The following is a 22,059-nucleotide window of genomic DNA, read 5'->3' on the forward strand; positions in this document are numbered from 1 at the left end:
CCAACGTGCAGTGAAGTCCATTAATACCTGACAATGGACACCTTGAAGGATAATAACCCACTTATACCCTGGTCACTTGCCAAATACCATGTTTTAAAACAAAGGTTTATAATTTAATTTGTTTTGCAATCAAAATCTTACATTTTCCAAAGAATAACTCAGTTAAGTAATTACTCTTGTGGAAAGATTTAGTGAAGTGTCACAGTGTTTTCAAAAAGCTTTACGAACACGCTGTAGTGTAAGGCAAAGACTCTATTTCCCACCAGAATGAACAGATTCTATAAATGGAGGGGAATGAAAAATATATAAGATACTGGAGTCTTACTTTCTCTTTCTGAGAAATGTCACTACAGAATATGTTCATCTTCACTCTGGTGTGTACACACAAACCGCTTCTGAGAAAGCTTTGGTGATCTTTAGTTTATAGTCAGTGCTTCTATCTGATTCATTACTCATACTTAGTTATTGTTTTTATAATGACTATGAGAAATATACTGTACTGTAACCTTCCACTTTCCCTTTTCAGAAAAGCCACAAAAACTAGCCACCATGTGCATTCAGAATAGCTTATCCCAGGTCCTAACTAGATCAGTAGCGAAGAAGGAGAACCTCTTTTCTAAGGTACAAAAGCCTTGTCACACCATGAAGTTGCATAGTGAAATCTGTGATTTTAGGAAATAGGTGGTGCCGGAAGCTTGGTGACATATTTACTACTTACAGGTTCCGTTTACAAAGTGTTGCAGCTGGCAAGAAAACTGGAATATGCAGGCTAATCCTGAAAGTGTAAGCATTTTTTCAAACAAAAGCTCTCCAAGCTGACTCGTTCTGCTAACTGGCAGCTAGGCCAACTGCTACTTGCACATTAGCAGTAAGCTTGGTTGCTAAAATCATCATAAATTAGGCCTGTCCCGCAAATGCCATTTTTTTACAGATCAGCGTCATTTAAAATTGGATATGGCGACAGAGCTAGTAAGATAGCCTCCTCAAAGGTCAGCACTTTGAGGACACATGCCTATTGGTTAGCCGCGCACATTTGTGTGTCAAATGTTCACCAATGTTCAACTTGAAAGGAAAGAAATGCACATGTACTTCATCCCTTTGGGTAAATAGAACAATTGCAATAATTACATTGAAATTAATTAATTTTACTTTGCAATGTTGCTGTTTTAATTGCTGGTGTGGCCAGCCGATAGGAAGGTAGAAGAGCAGTTAATGTGATATCCAAACCTGCCGACTGGGGTCGACAGATACGACGGATTTTGACTTCAACATCAATGTAAGCACCCTCACATTTGTTTCACAGTTCACTTCCAACATTATTATCCTGGAACACATTGCATTAGAAGGAAACAGTCCTTTGTTGGTTGGTTAAATACATGAGACACAGTGAAAATAGATTCAATAAAAATTCAAAGGAAAGTTGAAATTTGAAACTTTTAAAAGAAATACTTGCGCAATTTAACAAAACTATTCAATTAGATGAAACAATGCATGTGCTTATGGCAGCACAGCAAAAATGCAACTGCTTGTATAGGGTTCTCACTGAGCTCTGGACCACACCACTATCAGCCTGAGGTGATTATCCAAAACATTTTGAACATTACCACACTCTAAACAAAGAGGTATGCAATCCCACCCAGTTACCCCTCAACTGGGTAAACCAAACACATACCACATCACTGTACACAGGAAACCCTTCATTCCTTGGTTCTGACGCACGAACATCAATGCTAGAACTACACCACCAACATTCCTGCGTGGTGACCAGACAAAGGAACAAAGAAACGTGTGAGTATGCAGAAACAAACTAACTGTTCAAACTTACACCTTTATGTATCTAACTGGAACTAAACTGTAGTTGTGTTTGCTTTAAACCAGTGCTTGATGTAAGAAGGAACCTGGGATACAGATCTGAAATGTTACACAAAAGCAATGATGACATTTAAGACAAACTGAAATCCAGCGTCCAGTTCTTTTTAATACATTCATTCTAGTCCGTTACAACATGTTACTAGTTATGTATAGGGCCATTTACTTCCCCCTGGCATTTTGAGAGTCATGAAGCAGGACGAAAAGCTCTGGCAGCTCGCGAGCTTGCTAACCGACAGTTAGTGACTATGATAGCATCATGCATTTTTTACTTTGTGGTTCTCCGTTTCCTCAAAGTTCAGCGCTCTCAAGATGGCTTGGTCAACAGTGTATTTAGTCAGTTTAATAGTTTATTCGTCAGGGGCAATGCGGTTTAGTAGAAATCTGAAACGGTGGATGAAGTATTCAGATCCTTTACTTAAGTGAAAACACTAATACCACAAAAAAATGCTCTGTTACTGTAGAAGTAAAAGTCCAGCATTGATAAGGTTTATTAAGTTGAAGTATGTAAGTATCATCAGGAAAATGTACTTAAAGTATTTAAAGTAAAAGTTCTCAATGCAGAAAATCCTCACATTCTAGAAACTGGAAACAATCAATACAGTTGTGTCAATCAACTTTTAATCAGCTAGTCATTTTTGGCGTATAACAAAACATTGTTTATTATAACCTACATTTGTTTTATGTGCAAGAATCCTAATTTGTAAAGTAACTAAAGCTGTCAGATTAATGTAGTGGAGTAAAAAGCACAACATTTCCCTTAATTTAGCAGAGCAGAAGTAGAAAGTGACATGAAGAGAAAAAGACTCAAGTAAAGTGTAAGTACCTTAAATTTGTACTTAACTGTACTAAATGTACTTGGTTACATTCCAACACTGAAGTCTGACCTGAGAAGAAGCTCTGACATGTGAGGCTTTTAAATACAATTGAATCTGTAAGGACAAAGATTTCAGACTTCTGCAGAAATCACGCAACCTCATTCAATTTACATTTCTGCACATGCAAGCATACCCATGGACTAAAATAACACTAACAAAGTGTGGACACAGAGTTTAGATTGTAATTTCCCCATAGGGGATCAATAAACAGATTAAAATTAAATTACATTAAAATTAAACCCGCAGACAGCAGCAACCTTTCCATGTTTCATGGGTCTGGACAGGGTCATCATTGCCATAGGCGAATCTGAAAATGTATCTGAAGCACCATGAATATTTCAGATCCACAGGAGGCCCATTGTGGTGTTGATTCATAACATAAGCTGCTGCCAAATACCTCTGTTTCAGGGAAAACAATGCTAATTATCTGCATGATCTTGCATCTCCTATTGGGACAAGGAAGATTTGGGGCTCATTTCTGGAAGGAGTGAGTGTGAAGGAAGAAACCCTTATGAATCCATAAGAATGTTAGTATGTCATGATGTCTTCACTACCTATCTTATAATGCTATATTAGCTATATGGCATTGTACACATTGCAAGAAGGAATACTAACATTTGGGCACTTCCTACAGTTATCCAGGTAACACCACCACTCTCTTTAGTCCAGTCAGGCTGTTCGAATGACAACCATCTGTGCCTACTAACAGAGGGAGGAGGACATCAATGTATATGGTGTATCTTTGTTATGAAAATATATGAAATACTTACAATTGGGAACAACCATTGAAAGAGTAATTCATAGTAACTGTTGTTGGTTCCCTATTTATTTTTGTTACAAAAAAACTTGAATCACACAAAATCCACATTTTGATTACAACATTAATATTATGTTTTACACTTGAATAGAATCTTAACTATAGAGTTTAATTTGTAAGTTGTTTTAACAACAAATTGGATGTCTTCTCTTTCCATAAACCCACACTATCTATCTATACAAACAACTGTGGTGTACCCATTGCTTACACCTCCATTACTTTGTGAAAAACTGTTGGTGTCTTTGCTCTTTTAGCTGTTCACCGCTTCCCTCAAATGGTTTCATTTTTATTTGGGGTTTCTTTATTTTCAAAAAAGGTTTATGAGCCTTCCCTATATACTGTGCCATTGCAGTCAGCAGTGTTTGAAATGCACCGTGCTGAAATCTGTACTGTTTTGAATGCATGGTTAACAGTTTTGACAGCAATGTGTTAGCATTTGAACAAAGTGCTGGAAATCCACAGTGTTGTGCAGGTTCAGGTTAAACTGATGGAAGAAGTGTATGGAGTTTTGAAAAATGTGTTCAAGCAATGAAAAAGGATCTAGAGTTTGGTCAGTGAGATCTTTATTACAAGAAGATCAACATGTGGCAGTTAAACTGGATGTTCTTTAGGCTAAATTTGAAGATATAAACGCTATAGGCCTACAGTGCTCTAAAACAGTGGAACCTGCAGCTGGTTCTAAATAGGAACAACGCAGATAAAACTGTGGTGCCACATTTAAGTGCTGACAGCACAGGCTGTGTGTCCTCCATCAACTGCCAGTACTCATCCTTCAACTTCAAGATCCTGGCATCTTGACAGCCCACCCCTGCTCCACCAGGCGATCAACAGATCTCGCACACAAAGTTCCACCGTGTTTTACATGAATGGATAAGCTGGTGAGTCCCGACGCCCATTTGCTCCTGTTTCTTTTGCAGCGCTCTGGTTGCTGCAGTGCTGTGATTAAAGTGGCTAACGAGTTGAGTAGCCGCTTATATAGATACCCGATATAGATACAGTACAAATCTGTGTATGGCAAACTGGAGGGTGTGTGCACAGCAGGTGATGGGGATGTAGCTCTCAACTGTTAAAGCGGTCTATCGGTCTGTAGTTAGAGCAACTCTCTCAGCTGTGCTCAATTCTTTTAACAGCTGCTGCTTCTGTTCTTCGTAGTGAGTTTCTACCAGCCTGGTGATGGTACATTGTGACGGAATGGGATATACTGGTTCCTGAAAATCTTTGCCCTAAACACACTACGTAAGGGTAGCATATCCATCTCATGAACTTACAGATTGCCTCGGGTAATTTTCTTGCCTCATTGTGAATTGCAGCTCCTCCTTGCTAACGCCGACAGGATGCTAGGTTGAGACTGAGAGCAGGATGCACCACCACCGACAGTAACCAGGGGCGGATGCCGTGTTGTACTTACACATGGCATCGCAGTGATAGCAGTGAACTAAGCTGTTTTTACAGTCAAAATGGTCCCACGCCTCACCTTGCCGTGACCGCTTCATGATTCTTCTTCTTTTAAAATCAAAACTGAGGGTCGCGGGTAACTGAGTACGGCGTCATATTTTGACCCTGTGTGGTAAAATGTTTAACTGGTGCCACACAGTGACATTAATTTCATTGCTTCAAGACTCACACTACGCAACGCAACCTGCATTAGTTTAATCAATAACAAGTTAATGTGATTGATGAAATTCTTAATGATCAATTATAGATCGTTGATTAATCATGCCCAGCCCATTGTGTATCCTACCACTGTCCACACACAAACACACACGACACAAAAAATCACAGAATGTGTGTGTGTCTGTTTCACGGTTGCATAATTTCACAGAGCCTCAGGCTAGGTAAGGGATGCTGAGCAGGACCAAGATCAGCACTGTGTGTGTGTGTGTGTGTGTGTGTGTGTGTGTGTGTGTGTGCGTTACAACAGGGAAGGCAGCCTTAATCGCCTTGAAGAGTGATGACCCAAGCTTTACACAAATACATACACACACTCAAAGATACACTGTAACGTTCCAATCTATGGCCTTTGTCAGGGAGAAATATTAGTTTAGGAATAATTGGGGCTTTGGGACAGTGTTGTATTGTTGGTTAATTGTCATCCAGAGAATGGAGTAGCCCAGTGTTTGTGCAACACTGTGGGTGTACGTGCTAGATGAGATTACGTATGAGGCCCAGACGTCCCAACAAACAGTAATCATACTGTGTTTATTTTTAATGCACTGAAATTGGATCGGTACTCAATATTGGATAATGCGGACGATCAGGTATTGCAATCAGTATTGGAAAAGGAAAAAAATTGTACATCTCTAAATAAAACTTATGAGCCATTAAAGGGATATTTCGACGTTGGAAAAATGAATGCATCTTTAAATTGTGTCTCTTATGTAGTACAAATATGAACTCTTTTTAGAAATTGGTGCCTTCTAGGCCCAGAAAAGACAGAAAATGTTTTCCGGCTCATTTGGCTGAAAGACACCAACTCCCAGAATGCCCTTGCATTGGGACTCCACTCCCAAGACACGCCTACAGTTTACAGACATAGACTGACAGTGGGGCATTGAACTCAACTCAAGTGTGTAGTTTGAATGCACATAATTGTTATAAAGGTTTGCTGCTGTAAAGAGAGAGCTGTAGCTTAGCTCCAAGACAGCTGACACTCGACTTGCTTCACCTCTATTCAGGTAAAGAGTCCATGGACGGGTTGAAAACATGCAGAACTAGCCTTTTTTCAGACACATAATACAGACATCTTTTGTTTTAGGGGGCCATTAGAAAATCCTAATGGGTTTATACTGATACAAAGCTTAATGCTAATCGGAGAAGTATCCCTTTAAGGATTTGCTCCTTCAGTATGAGCCAGTGGGATTGGGACTGAGAGAAACAGACAGAGTTGGTTTCAGTCTTAATGAGATGACATAAAAAAACATTAAACATCATTCAACACAAAAAAGACTGCCAAGATATTACTCCTATAATACACCATAACAAAAGGTTGTGGTGAAAACATCCCATCCCCAAATATCACAAAAACAGCGTGTATTGCCATCACAGAGTGGACCACTGAGGGAGACAGAATTGTTAACAGCCACCAGCCACTGTTAAAGAAGCAACATGGTTCCTCCTAGTAAAAACTGGAAGTGCTATTTGATCGATATTAAAAGCAAATCCCAGTCATTAGCCATATGCTGTTCCACATACAGAAGTACGTGCAATCAGATAAACTATTCTGCACAGTAAACAAATGCACTGAATGGCAAACAGGAGCACAAACCGCAAAATTGAGATGCATCTTCCTATTTGAGCAAACACTATTACAGTAAATAGGCTGCTTCAGACATGTTTATCTGCATGATTTTGCATATCATTTACAATCATAACAAAACACTCAGTGTCTGCGCTGGCACATCGGAAAATAAATTGAATAGGGACCAAGGTTGAGGTCAAGCAGCTTCAACAGGTATCCCCATGGGTGCGTGCTTTCTGGTTTATATGCCACGCTTCTCCCATGTAGCGGCCACTAAAACGGCCTCAGGTGTTCAATTCTTTTGAATAATCATGGGACATTTGAGACAAAGCAGTAAACTGTGCACATGACAAAAAAAAATAATAAAGCCGTTTTTATATGTGAGATCTGTGGTAAGTAAGTAATGCTTTATAGCGTGTAGTTATTATAAAGTGTTACCCATGCGGGTAAATGTTTGATGATGTACATAAATATGCATAATTTCAGCTGCCAGAACCTGATGCAAAAGAGTGTGTGTGTGTGAGAGAGAGAGAGAGAGAGAGAGAGAGAGAGAGAGAAAGAAAGAGAAAGAAAGAGAGAGAGAGAGAGAGAGAGAGAGAGATCGATCAACACCACACAGTGTTCAAAGTACAACTACAATGTAAAGTACTGGAGTCAATTTGCTCAGTTTTTATCACCCAAGCCTCTCCACGTAGGATCATAAAAAAAACATTTTCCCTGAGGAATATCCTGAGTTTCTGAGATAGTATGCAACCACAGAAACATACATCCGGGTGTTGCAGTAGCCTTTGAGGGAATTGTACCTCTAACCTTGGCAGTGTAGGGACCTCTCTCTCTTTACAAGTAATATGTAAATCATTGTGTGCAATTATTCTCCTATCTTGACATGACATACCACATAAAGCTGTTTAAAGCCATCATTACACCAACAAGGCAGTAAAAAGCCCTGATAGGTAGCTGATGAAGGTATCCTTTAATCAGTTTTACCACAGCAGGCAATAATGTGGCTTAATTTACACATGGCACCCACCATGTTTCTGATATCAACTTAGCATGCAGACACACAGACGTCCCCCAGCAGAGCTTATAGTGTTAGTGATATTGGTGTGTTAAGTCAGTGGCAAGTCAATCTGTAGACACTGAAATTCCATTTTGATTTTCAGGGTTATACTCTCTTACCTGAGATTCCCTCCCATTTAGCCATTAAAGGAACATCCATGGAACACAATCTGTATTACATTTTAACATAGAATAAAGAAACCATTAGACTTGTGTTTCTTTAGGCGCCGGTTGTACAGAGATGGAAAAAGTACTCACTTCCCGTACTTAAGTAGAAGTACAGATACTTGTGTTAAAAACACTCTGGTAAAAGTAGAAGTACTGATTTAACTTATTTTTCTCAAGTAAAAGTAGCACCTTACAGGCTTGGAATATTACTTTAGTATAAAAAGTAGCCATGTGAATGACAACCATTTTTTTAAGGCAAAGCTACCTGGTTCACACAGATGTTACTAGACAGCACGCTGAGAAACTTCAGTGGACATGGAGAACTGGCTCACTTTACATGCCATTACCTACATTTTAAATGGATGTCTGCCAACAGTCCTTTTGTTAAGGACTTTAAGTTTCATATCTTAAGTTACATTTTTATATTTGCCGGATATATGGGATGATTTTTAAATAACCAAATATTTGTATCGGCCTATTGGTTGGGCTCTAGACCTACGTCAGTAGACGTTACCATTTTGCTGCAGAAACAGCCAGCTGACATTTCCATTATAAAGACATGTTGGCCCGGGCAACAAAAGCAAAGGAGATCAAATTGACGTGCATCTAACACAAGATAAAAATTGACCATGCATCCGTTCGCATGCGTTATTTATAGCATCAATTTTTTGCCAAAGTATCGCTAAAGAACGTGTACCCCATTGGTCCATTCATTACTCTATCCATCCGTCACTTTCCGCAGCAGCACAGAATTATGATCACATCACAGTGTCTCTAATCTCTGCTCATAAACTCTGCAGGAAATGTGAGGCAATCACTTCAACCTCTGTCACTCTCCCGTTGTCTCTACTTACAGATTTATGTCCAGTTGTAAAATCCCATATTATAATTAACTTGTCTATCACTCTCTTTTTTGCATTTTCAGGCACTTAACTGATGCTCTTTTCCAGAGCGACTTAGCAGGAGTGCAATACAAAGGCTCCAGTCCCAGACACGCAGAAATTAAAAGCCAAAAAAATATACCTTCTGTAAAGGTCTGGCAAATGTGTAACATGTTGGCTTGGCATACAGAAATGTGCTGAATTATGTCAATGTCAAACTAAATCTCTAAGTGCATGTCGGAATTTTCCAAACTTTCATTCACAGTGGCTTCCCTCGTCTGAGTATTACTGTGGGGGAAAAAATCAAAACACCCAAGGTGCCTTGTTACCCCATTTGACCTTTTCGTTCTTACATTCTCTCTCCATCTACTGCTCTCCCTTACCGCTTTTCATTTTTGCTGATTTTATAATCTCTTTCCCTCTCTCCTCATATTCTGACTTTTACCTCTCACTTCCCCCATATGCCTTTATCGTCCCATTGTAAACGGCAATTGCCCTTTGGCCTGAGATTGATTTTATTGGCTGGAACCCCAGCCAGTAAGCTGGCGGCTAACGAGATCACTGCTGGTTGAGTTAAATGCAACTGACAAAAAAGAAACTGGTTTTCTCCCCAGTGGGAACAAGTAGGCACACGTTCGTGTGCGTGTGCGTGTGCGTGTGCGTGTGTGTGTGTGTGTGTGTGTGTGTGTGTGTGTGTGTGTGCGTGTGTGTGTGTGTGTTAGAACACTATGCAGAGTAAGAAACAGGCCATGTGTGCAGAAGTGTGAGGGAAATTGGATGTGTGCAGTCTCTTATGAGAGTGTGTGTGTGTGTGTGTGTGTCTGTGTGTTTGACCGCACCTCCATCTCACTCCCTGCTTGTTCAGCATTAGTGGCTGTCAGGTGCCTGGAGGAAGGTCCCACAGCTCAAACCAAACCCACACCAGCTGTTGTTACTGCAGTGTGTGTGTGTGTGTGTGTGTGTGTGTGTGTGTGTGTGTGTGTGTGTGTGTGTGTGTGTGTGTGTGTGTGTGTGTGTTTTGGTAAAAACTGTCAATATGCTGCAAGTCGAACGGTTGAATGACCCTATGGTAATATAGGGAAATAGAAGTAAAGATTAAGGTCCGACCTTTAAATCATACAACTGACACCATATACGGCAACAAAGACCTTTGTTCAACCAACAGTTCTCAAATCATCAGGTCTGACCTGCGTAACATTCGTTAGCTTCATAACCTAAACAATGAATCTGTAGACCAACAATCAAGCTACCAGAGACACACTTATTGAAGGTGTGTGTCAACATTAGTAGCTGGTGTGGAGGTGGTGTTGAGTTAGGTCATCTACACAGTTCATGTGCAGCAGGACGCCCTTTTTACACCAATGCTCAACCAACTTTGATCTTAAGGCAACAGTGTGCTGTAGAGCTGTCCCAAAGAATTATTTTTTAAACAATTAATCTAGAGATTATTTTTTACGATTAATCTATTAATTAATAACTTAAAATCCAAGCTCTTCTCGGTGTACTGTTACACTATAAAAATGCTAAGACATATCACGAAAGACACTAAGATATTTTCTGTGTTGGTTGAAAGAAAATATCAGTAGAAAACCACTTTAGTGGTGCTTTTTATATCCAATTCAATGTTCAAATTGTAAAAAAAAATGTTAAAAAAAGATTTTTTTTTCATTTCTTTTAAAATCAACAAGCAAGCAGAATATTGAAAGAAGCCAAAATGCAGAACTAAGGACATTTTAGTATCTGTTAATTTATCTGTTAATTTAAAAGTACTATTGTTATTGCTATTGGTCAGCAACATTATTGCATGTTGCATATTTTCCTCATATCAGGCAGCCCTAATTTTAACAGCTCTAAACACTCGTGGTTAGAGGACACAACGAATGAACTACCCTGTCCTTTAATGTGAAAGGAAAGTGGTATTTAATCACAAAAGCTGAAGGAAACCCAACGGAGGTGACCTTTAGTTGCAAGTACAATTATAGGTTACAGAATATACATCTTCTATCCTTCAAAGAGCTTGTCCTATTCAGTGGGATGAAGCCAATAGAATTTATTGGTGGAGAGGCAGAGTACATCCTGGACAGATGGGATGGCATATACAGGGACATTTACTGTCAGTCACCAGACAGACTATGAAGGGAACCTGGAGCAATTTCAGGAAATCCAGGCATCTCGATAATCTATATTATAAAATTATCATCTGCTTCCAATTCTTATGTGTTTTGTTATCCTTTTTTCCCCTTTATATTTACACCAAAAGAGCAAGACAATCAGCTACCTCTGAGATCAAAGACAAAACTCTTGTGCTTAAAATGAGGTAACATTATTCTTTAACTGAGTATAAAACTTGACACAGGAACCACCACTTGAACGCCACAGCAAATGCATTCCATCCAACATACCTTTTCTCCCATTCAGTTGCTATGGTAACCGCTTTCTCTACGTCCCTCTCTTTTTCCCTCCATCCTGCTCATTATCAACATTGACACATTGTGATGCAAATGACCCATATTGTTGATTTTATTGCCAAAGAACGCTAACAACAACATGCTTTGATAGTTTTTGAAATGTGTTTTTCATTGTTAGTTGTACTGGGATTTTGCAACTTGATAACATTTTGTAGTCCATTTATAGTTGATGGCTGTATTCCATGTTGGGACTATTTGATAAGTGAAGGTTTTGATGATTGATGTTTTTGCTAGTGTAATAATAATAATAATAATAATAATAATAATAAATTGTATCTGTAATGCACTTTACATTCAAACAAATCTCAAAGTGCTACAGGTAAGATCATAAAAGCAAGGTAAAAACATCAGTGTAAAATATCTATAAATAGTGCAACAATTTTTTTTAAATTCTGCTAAAAATAAATGTTTTTAGTCCTTTTTTAAAAGTCTCAAAAGTCTGTGGTGCCCTTAGATGGTTAGGGAGGGCATTCCACGTCCGAGGAGCGGCAGGATCACCCATGGTGCTGAGCTTAGTTCTGGGAAGTAGGAGGCTGGAGGTTGGAGTTGTTTGAGCAGAGGGATCGTGTTGTAGTATGAGGGATGAGTAGTTCTTTCAGGTAGGGGGGAGCATTTCCATAGATGCACTGGTGGGTGAGAATTGAGACCTTGTATTCAATCCTAGCCGAAACTACTGTAGCATGAAAGGTTATACTTCATAATGTTTTTCACTTCTCCTGAAGAATTGATTGACATGTCCATCCTAGTCTGGCATAGCATCCTTTGACATGTCCATCCTAGCCTGGCATAGCAACCTTCCTCCACAGCGCTGCTGAGGAGGGTCTGGCTAGTCCACACAGCATTCCAGGATGGGAGAAAAACAGGCTCAGGTTTATTAGCATTTCTTCAAACCAATCACAATTGCTGTGGGCGGGGCTGTGCACCGTATGCAGCAACGTTGCCTCTGCAATATAGCCTTGAGAAGGAACTTGTTTGGGTGGAACACATGTGTGTTCAAAAGTGGTCTCAGCAGTTAACCATAGTCCTCTTATATAGACCGGAGTTCAAAATGAGAACACATGAAAGCCCAAGGTAACAAATATCCCGCGTAAATGAGGGTCACACCGCAGTATTTATTTTAGCAACGGAGCAATCTTGGAAGTAGAACTTCATGGATATAGGCCATGTGCATCTATATGCTCACTAAACACTTGTAGTAAACACAAATAAAGGTTTAATACACAGCTACCATGTTGTATTCATTTTGTTAATTTGCCTGTAGCTCCCAGTTTTGATTTGGGAAGCACCGTCTCCACAATTAAGACTAAATTCAAAACTCTCCTCTTTGATAAAGCTTATGGTTAGGGCTGACTCAGGTTTGCCTTGGACCAGCACCTAGATATGCTGCTATAGGCTTAGATTGCATAGCTACACCGTAGCAGTCAGACTTCCCTTAAAAAATATAACCACAGACCAAGGCTATGGCTGCTACGGAGTTACCACGTAGGCCTACCACAAATTTTAACTGGTCAGCATGTGCTTCCTATGTTTACTTCTACAAGATTATGATGCCAGTGGAGTTTGAGAGTGAATATAACATGAAATAAGTATTTTTTTTGCGTACGTTTGTTTTAGTAACAAACATGTAGCAAAGAGTTTCCACTAAAAACCTTCTGTAGAATGTATCTATAAGTCCTGACCTAAAGGCATGTATAGCAAACTTCAGCCAACCCTTTGCCTTAAAAAGGTTACATTTAAGTAGAGTCACAAAATGCCTTTTGAAAAGAATGGCAAGGTGAAGACTAACCTTATTCACTAGAAGAGGACCATTTTAGAATAAAACCCAGGAAACACACAAAAGCTGTGAAAATACATTAACTTGTATGGTACACTGCAAGTTATTCTGCCAGTAACTGTTTGTTTTGACATCTGAACATGTTACACTTACTCTGCTGCACTGTGCGCTACTGTGAAAATGACTAGGATATTCAAAATATATCCATGACAACCAAAACCAGAAATGCTAAATCTAAGTCCTGTCAATACTGTTTAAATAATGATTTTAATAACCCCAAACATCTGGAATAAAATTAACAGTGTAACTGATAAACCTGCTAAAAATGTTCTCATATTAGACTCAATAATGAAAATCTCAATGACTCTTCTTCAATTGTCAATGTTTTTAACCAGTACTTTTCTTTCATCAGCAGCTCAAAGTTCTCTGAGTTTTCCTTTTCTGAAATCTTACCACATGACCCTATATGCCATAGTTCCTTCTCCTTTAGCAGAATTCCCCCGGCTGATGTTCGAGCAGGTTATTTGTGGATTGAGTTTAGCTAACAGGGCTGGCCTAGATGGTTCGGAGATTAAGATTATCGTCTCTTATGTTCCTGTTAATCCTATATCTGTTTATTTAACCTCTCCTAATCCATATGCACACTTCCATCAATTTGGAAAATTGGCAAAGTTACCCCTTAGCACAAAGATGGCGACCCTTCTGACCTCAATAATTACATACCCATTTCCAACATCAACCGCATAGCAAAGATGTTTGAAAAGCTAATTTTTAATCACATATCAATGAATATGTCAATGACTTTCAAATCCTATCTCCACACCAATCTGGTCCACATTTTTCTACAAGCACTGCTTCTATAATTCTCACAAATGATATATCTTCTTCTTTAGATAATAACATGCCCACTGTTGCAATTTTCATTGATCTGACCAACTCTTTTAACATGGTTGAAGACTATCTTCTCCTTGACAAACTTTTTTCTATTGGCTTTTCAGGACATTCTTTACTATGGTTTGACTCATACCTTCACAACAAACGCCATTGTGTTTCTCACAGTATAATGGGGGTCAGTCCAACCGTATAACTTTTAAAAAAGGTGTACCTTAAGGATTATCTCTGGGGCCTTTGTTATTCTCTATTTTTATTGCTCTTTTTTTCCTTTTTGCAATGTTGCTTTTGTTATTCAATCTGGGTTTAATGGAAACCAAGCAAAATCTTCTTTTTATTTTGCCATGCTCCCTCAACACACAATTACATTTCTTATTCTGCATAGTGCAAGCATGCAGGCACGCATGCACGCACGCACGCTTTAAAGGAAGGGGTAAAATTCCCTTCTTACCTTCCTTCCTTTGTTTTTTTTTCACATTCAAAAAATGAAATTGTCTTATTTGTGAGCTTTAAAAGCTCTTGCTCCTGCTCATCTGTAAATCCAGTAGAAATGTAAAAATACTTAAAGTGAAGTTCTCAACATTTACACACCAACTCCAAATATGAACCTTTGAATTTCCTCTCATATCTTGAACGGAACAGAAGGAATCAACAAAAAGCTTTGCTTCAACCAGACTTCAGCAGGTCAAATTCTTACAGAGAAAACAAAGGGTATTAATGTTGGAGTTAAACCCTGCCATCCTTGGTGACATGGTCATGGTATTTAGTTCATGCAGACTGTGTTGAGACATGACAGCACATGATAAATCCCTTTTAATAGACTTCTCACCTACGTCATGTGAAAGGTCACCATGTTCCTGCAGCTTACCACAGTCCAAAACACATTTATAATTACAAACCCACCGGAGGTGACATACAAATCAGCTTCGAGAGTCAAACCAGAAGATTAAGTCCACATAAAAAGTGAAAAAAAAAAGAAATAGCATTATAAATTAGGGGGACTAAGACTCTTCTGTCCCTGCAGAGTACTTTTAATGCATTTACATTCTCCTCAGCAGGGACAGAGCGCTTTCAAATGATTTCCGCAATCATTAATTCATGAGAAAGTATTCCACATTTGCCTGAAAGTCTCAATGCACTGTGTGAAGAATTGTTTCCAGACACAAGCGTAAATTTTCAACTCAACAGTTGCAGGGTTAAGCAGACGGTTATTGTGAGACGTGACAGAGTTTATGAGATCCACACGAGGAGTTGTTTTGTGCATTAAACTGCAAAGAGAAAAGTAATGGGTGGTAAATGTTCAATATCCCTAGAAGGAAACTTCCCTGTGGCTCAGAGTGAGAGAATCCTTGATTTTTAAAAGGTAGTAGATTGTTTTGCAGAAAAACTGTTGAGGAACAAACTGCGTTATGGTAATTGTTGCTGTTATTGTGGCTGTTTAGTGATTTAGGCTCTGTAATGCTTAGGTTATCAGTTTGACGTGCGTTTAGAGTTTTACTGTGTGACTTGGTTTAGCTTGCTTGCATGGAAAATGTGCCACGTTGTTGCACTTGGAATGTTTCACATGTGGCACATTGCACATTGTGCATCACCACGAGCCTGTTAACATAAGAGGCTTCAAAGAAGAGAAGGGAGAGCATTGCAGCGCTTGGGAGCGCTTTAAAACCTATTTTATACAGTCTATGTTTAAACGTCACGGAAGGAAGTAGAAGCATTTGTGAAGCAGTCGGCTAAAAAATAACAGTTGTTTATGTTGACCTAATATTAGTAGGTTGTTTTCTGCAGGAAATGGGACTATATGTATGAATTAATGAATTAATTAATTTTATTTGGTCGTAACCAAAGGGTAGGGTCACGAGCTTCAGCTTATATCGGTGCTTTATGCGGTGTTAACAGTCTGTGATCATTTCCCGGATTTCTGTGAGACCAGGCTGGTTTTGACAGGCAGCTGCTGTCCCCTCTTCTCTGCACTGAGTACTGGCCTTCAATCTTTTAGTTGTACAGAAAAGCAGACTGTACCGGCGTACATTCACCCCTGCCTAACAATACAGGAAATCTACATCGTTGCAATAACACAAGACATGTGTAGTGCAGGAATTTGATAAAAGTTGCTTGTTCTTTTATGCTAATGCTACTTGTTTGAGGGTGTTGTCTGTACTCTTAACCTATGTTGCTGCCAAGGACTCACTCAACAGTTAATTGTGTGAAGTCTCCGTTAGCAATATTGCTCCGGATGCTGCCTCACTGGAATACCATGAGCCGTGAGCCATGATGACAGATGTCCATCAGCGTGATGTAAGCACTAAAAAAAACAGTTTTGGATATGGGAGGACCTGTGCTGCATACAAATTCCCCTTTAAATAGTCTACAATTTGAATAGTTCCCATCAAATTGCTTCATTTTTTTGCTAAATACTAAGATGTCCTATGAAGCACGTAAGCTACCATGGCAGCTGGGATACAGACAAGAGCACACGTATTAAAGAAAGTAAAATATTTGAATACCTACATGTGACTGTGGACTCTGTGTGTTCCCTTTGCTTCAGCCACAGCTATCGGCTTTACATACCTTCTTGCATGCTGATTGGCAGATGTAAAATGGCTGCTTAAAAGCTGACAGCCTGCTAATTGGCAGATGGTTGATTTGCTACTTTTAATTGGCTGCTGCTAACTGATGGTTGTAGCCCATCTGTGTACTAACATTACTTGCAATGCTAGCTTTGTGACAGCACTTCACTTAACCATCGCCGGCTTTGACTGCATGCCTCTACCGCGCTTCCCATGCCCATTATCATTTGAACTGTTTGCAACACGAAAACACTCGACTCCTGTGAAAAATGGGACACACATTAGCATAACTCTGGTTTTCACTTTTTATCTTTCTGTTCTCCACACAAACACACACACACACACACACACACCTCCATGCCCTAGGGCTACAGATTACAAGAATGTCTCAGATTCTACCTATGTTCCATCAACTCTGTGCTTTTTTCCACTGACTTTCGGTTAGTCAGGTGGGAACACTTGATAAAGTAATTACCATAATCCTCATCTGATTTTCCTGCATATGTAACCTATTTTTATTGCCAGGTGTGAAGGCAGACCCTTCACTCTGTGCTGACAGTGATAGCTGTCATGCATCTCCCAGTGGAAAGGCAAAAGACAAACAGCTTGTGATCTGCTCATCATTTGTTAGCCAACATGTTTTTCTTGTCAAATTTATCCTATTTTAGTCCAAATCTTAACCTCCTTTTTTCATTCAAATTGTATGTAGACCTGAAAATCTTGTAAATTCCCAAACAGAGTGTTGAGGAAGTTTTAAATGATTTATGTTGACATTGTGCAACTTGGACAGCTTAGGGCTGCAGTGGCTGAAATCTGCAGGGTATACTGTCCTGTACTGTTAACCTTTACTGGTGAGTTTTAGTCTCTTACAGTGACACCCTGGCTCTCCCATTGGGGGCTCATTCAAAACGTGGAGACATAACAGCATGTTTTAATTGCTTTAAAAGCAGATGCTCAATGTAGTAAGACCATTAGTGAGTTAAAAATACATTGTTTCCATTAAGTTGGAGAATACACAGCATGCATAATGTTCTCTCTACAGTGCAGAGAGATGTCAGACAAGAAGCAGAGGAAAGAAGTGGAAATTTCATTTTGAAAGTGTGCAGTTGTGTGTTTACAATGGGTCAAAGGATTACATGCTATGACTACTTGCTATATAAAAGGAGTCACTTGGGAGTGACAAGCTCAGGAAACAACCCTGTCTCCTAAAACATGGTCCTATAGAACAAAATGGCATTATCAATTACGTCTCGAGGAAACATTTTCCAGCGGCGGGCGCATGTTTTGAAATAGTCACAGTTTTAAACATGTGGTTAACGTTGTGAAACAAAAATCAAAGTCTCACTGGTGGCCCCAAAAAAATTCCATAAATACCACTTTAAAGATATTTGCAATAGCATTAGTTGTCAAATGTGTCATTTACTAGCTCAGCATTTCAAACTGCTATTTGCAAACTTTTAAAAGACAGGACAAACAAATCAGATCCAGTATGTGTAACTTTACCCAAATGACAAAGGATCTTTCTCTGCTTTGACTGACTGCCTCTGGAATTGGATTCATGGACATCTTAGAGTAGTAATTGTATGCCACTTCAAATGGCATCATTTTTCACTCCTTAAAAAAACCAAACTGAAGGACTTGGCACTCCACAATCAAACCACTTTCAACTTGGTAGCCATATGCCAACCTCATCAGGTGTAGGTGCAAAAAGTTGCTTTTGGTCTCAGCAGAATAGCCTCAGTCATACCCACTGAAAACATACACTCATCTCAGCCCACTGAAGGAAGCTTAGTGGAGCACAAAGTGAGCTAAAGCTAAATATCACCTGCTAATGTTGTTTTGGGATACATTTATTTCCATACAGACTGTTGCTCTTTGTACTTTGTAACAACGTTCGCATTGAATTGATCCAACTTTTGGACAACTAATTACATATTGATGATTACGGTCCTTTCACCTCGGGCCCACAAAGGAAGTCATTTATTTCAGTTGTCAGTGTTTCCTTATATATTTATTAACCAGTAACGACCCAAAGCTGCAGGAACTGAATCTAAAATGAAAAATAAATAAATAATTGACTTCAGAACAGAAGTCCAAACAAACTGGGACCAAAATTGAGACAGGTATTGAAGTGAAAACAGGTACCATTAAACAAATCACTAAAGATGAAACATTGGGTAGCTTGGCATAAGGTTTTACCTTCCAGCTCATTGTTGTAATTGTAGTAACGTTTCCTGAGTAAGCGTGCATCAAAGTAAAAGTCTCCTAGAGCAACATTTCCAGTCCTTTCATCTCATTCCCAGTTCATTTTTTATATTATTTTCTTCTTTCATATTTGGTAAAAGTATGCAATTTGTCTTCTTTTTTTTACCTGAGGGAGAACAAAGTGTGAAAATGCTGCAAAAATACCTAATGGGAGTAGTGGAGTGGTGAACATACCCACGGAGTGCCCCTGATTGCTGCTCTTCTATTCCCCAGTCCTGCATTTTAAAGTTTTCTTCATAACACAGGCTAGTGGCACTGGCATGTGAGCAGAGGCAGCTTTTTGTCATTTCTAGACAACAGAATTGTTTGTTTGTCAGTGTATCAAATCTTTTGGAGCCATTTTTGCTATTTTGGAAGACAAATGTAGTAGGTATGGTGAAATATTGATTTACTCATAAGCAATTTGGTATGGTTAAGTAACAGTCTTGCTAGTCCACACAGCGTTCTGGGATGGGAGAGAAACATGCTTTGGTTTATTGGCATTTCTTTTAACCAATCACAATTGGAACCACGGGGCCTCTGCTAAAAAGCCGCTGAAAGGAACTTGTTTTGGTCGAACATCATAGTCGTACAACAGAAAACTCAGATTGGACAGAGAGCCTAACCATGGCCCTCATTAATCCACCACAGTTTAAAGATCCAACAGAAAGAAAAGCGGAAGGTAACGGCCGAAAAGAGGGACATCTGGCGGGATTTTGGACCACATTCTTGCAATCCCGGAAGTGGAACGTGGATAAATGTAAATGTGCTGTATTTATATAGCGCTTTTCTAGTCTTAACAACTACTCAAAGCGCTTCATACAGGAAACATGTACCATTAACACACATTCATACACTGTGGCCAAGGCTGCCGTACAAGGTGCCACCTGCTCATCAGATAAAAACTCACACACATTCACACTCGGGGTTCAGTGTCTTGCCCAAGGACACTTCAACATGGGACTGCAGGGCCAGGGATTGAACCACCAACCGCCCGATTGGCAGGCAACCGGTCTACCACTGAGTCACAGCCGCCCCATATATTTACGTGTTAAGTGAGGCAACTCAATTTAATTGTGTTTGGCTAGGGAAACATCACTTTCATGGTTAAAAAAAAGCCATAATCATTTTTGGTAGGACAAATGGACACAAATCATTGTTAGCATTAAAACCATTGCTGGGGTTCATCTGTCTCAAGATGAACCACAAAATTGGCAGAAGCAAATGTCTGTTATTTTACATTGTTAACCATTGCGAATATTAGCAGTTGGCTGCGGCAAGACAAACAGTTGGTAGCGCTAATTCTCCAGTCGGCTGCCATTATACTCCAGCAGAAGAGGACTGTGTCAGTCTCCTCATCACTTCACACAGATCCCATGTTTGTTTTTGGCTGCTGTTTTTGTCTTTTCAGTGTAACTAAACATGTAATGTATTTGCTTCGTCTGTTTCTATTGCAGAGTTTCACATTTTTTGTTTTTATCCAACTTTTCCATCTCGGTGGAAAGTGTAAAAACATTTATGCAATATTTCAACGTTTTATGAAATGTAGTCTCTGCTCATGTGTTTTATTTACAAATTGAAAATGTGCACAAAACAGGTGGATGAAAACGCAACTTTCTCACTCTCAGTATGTAAATGGTGAATGAATAGTTTTGCTTTGCCAGACCTTCCACCACAGCGCCGGGGAGGAGGGTCTGTTTAGTTCACACAACATTCCAGGATGGGAGAAAAACATGCTCTTGTTTAGTGGCTTTATTTTGGTGTACGTGTACGTACGAAAGTGGTTTTAGTTGTGCAACAGAAAACTCTGATTGGTAATGTTTTTTGTTTTGATTTTTTTTAAAACATAAATGAAGCGGGAGAAAATGGACATCCGGGCGAATAGAGGGTGATCCGTTAGGATTTCCGGCAGCACCAGAGCAATCCCGGTAGGGAAATGTTGTGGGTATAGACTAGTAAATGGATAACCGTAACTGAAATGCTCTTCTAGTGGGACTAGGTTACTGTTTCTGCCACTATACGAAGTCTATAAATTCATTCTACAAAGCCTACAAATCTCCCCAATGTTAATTTGATTGGATTTGTAGTTACTTTTAAAGCTGCTCTAAGCAATATCGAGCGTGTTTTAGGGTACAACATTTGTTGTCACATACAGCAAACATCCCATCACTATCCCTGAGCTGTCTGAGCACACTGTAAAAAAACATGGTCTCAGCCCACAAACGGAAACAAAAATAAACTTTGCTCACCTGCATTGTGGAGCATACACAAACTGTGTTCCAGCCAATAACTGACAAGAAGGATTTGGGGGTGGGGGGTTAGGGTACAGAAGCACAGAAGGGAGGGGACAGGATGAGGGGGAAGGAGGGGAAAGCTGGTCTTGTTTTGTTTGAAAATACTTTGAACGTCAACAAGAAGTACCGTCACCCAACATCGCTTAGAGCACTTTTAATATCTTGTGTCTTTCCTGTTTGTACGGACATGAAATATGATGAAATACTAATATGCCTATGTGTCTGTAGTATGTTTACAAAATGTGGAAAAAAAATCTTTGTAATCAGTTTGTAGCATTGCATTGCTTTACAAAGCAGATGTTTTTAATGAGGGAGAACATGTTATACACTACATGTAATTGCCTTGACTAGTGGGCATGCATGTCTGTGCACGTGGGTGCACTTGTCTGTCTGTAGAAAAATACCTCACATCACCTCAGGTGTATTTAAAGCATATTTTCAGTAGTTGGAGATAAATCATTGGAATCCTCGCCGACATCAAAACCCCTGAGGCGCTAATCAGCAGTGGTCTCAAACAAATGTGAACAGGCATCGAGTCTGCTACTACGTAGGCTTCAATCACTGCGGCTGATGTCTTAGTTTGTGTGTGCGTTTAACAGGTATCTGGGTTGTCGAGGGAAAAGATAAGGAGATGGAGGAGGACAACGGAACACAAAGAGGTGAGAAAAACATTAAATTCAAGACAAGGAGAGAACACAGATTGTATGCTAGACATTTTCTTAATTCTGATTGGCTGCAGTAAACATTACATCTTTAAGAAACACTGAAGATCTCAAACATGAGCCCTTAGACAAACCAATGTTGAATCTTATGTTTTGTATTTCTTCGTGTATTACAATTCATGCAAAGTGACCTTGTCATATATTTACCACTATAGGTGACCAGTACACTCTTTACCGGGTAAAACTGAG

The 22,059-nt window shown here is 39.4% G+C and overlaps 1 long non-coding RNA gene across 1 annotated transcript; it reads left to right on the forward strand.

Moving 5' to 3' along the window:
- Positions 1 to 4,817: 4,817 nt before the first annotated feature.
- LOC117936315 lies at positions 4,818 to 20,996 on the forward strand. The gene is made up of 3 exons (XR_004654917.1): positions 4,818 to 4,961; positions 17,717 to 17,720; positions 20,984 to 20,996. It is a non-coding gene; the product is annotated as an uncharacterized LOC117936315 (long non-coding RNA).
- Positions 20,997 to 22,059: the final 1,063 nt, after the last annotated feature.

This window comes from Etheostoma cragini, chromosome 20, assembly GCF_013103735.1.
Source record: "Etheostoma cragini isolate CJK2018 chromosome 20, CSU_Ecrag_1.0, whole genome shotgun sequence".
Classification (NCBI taxonomy): domain Eukaryota; kingdom Metazoa; phylum Chordata; class Actinopteri; order Perciformes; family Percidae; genus Etheostoma; species Etheostoma cragini.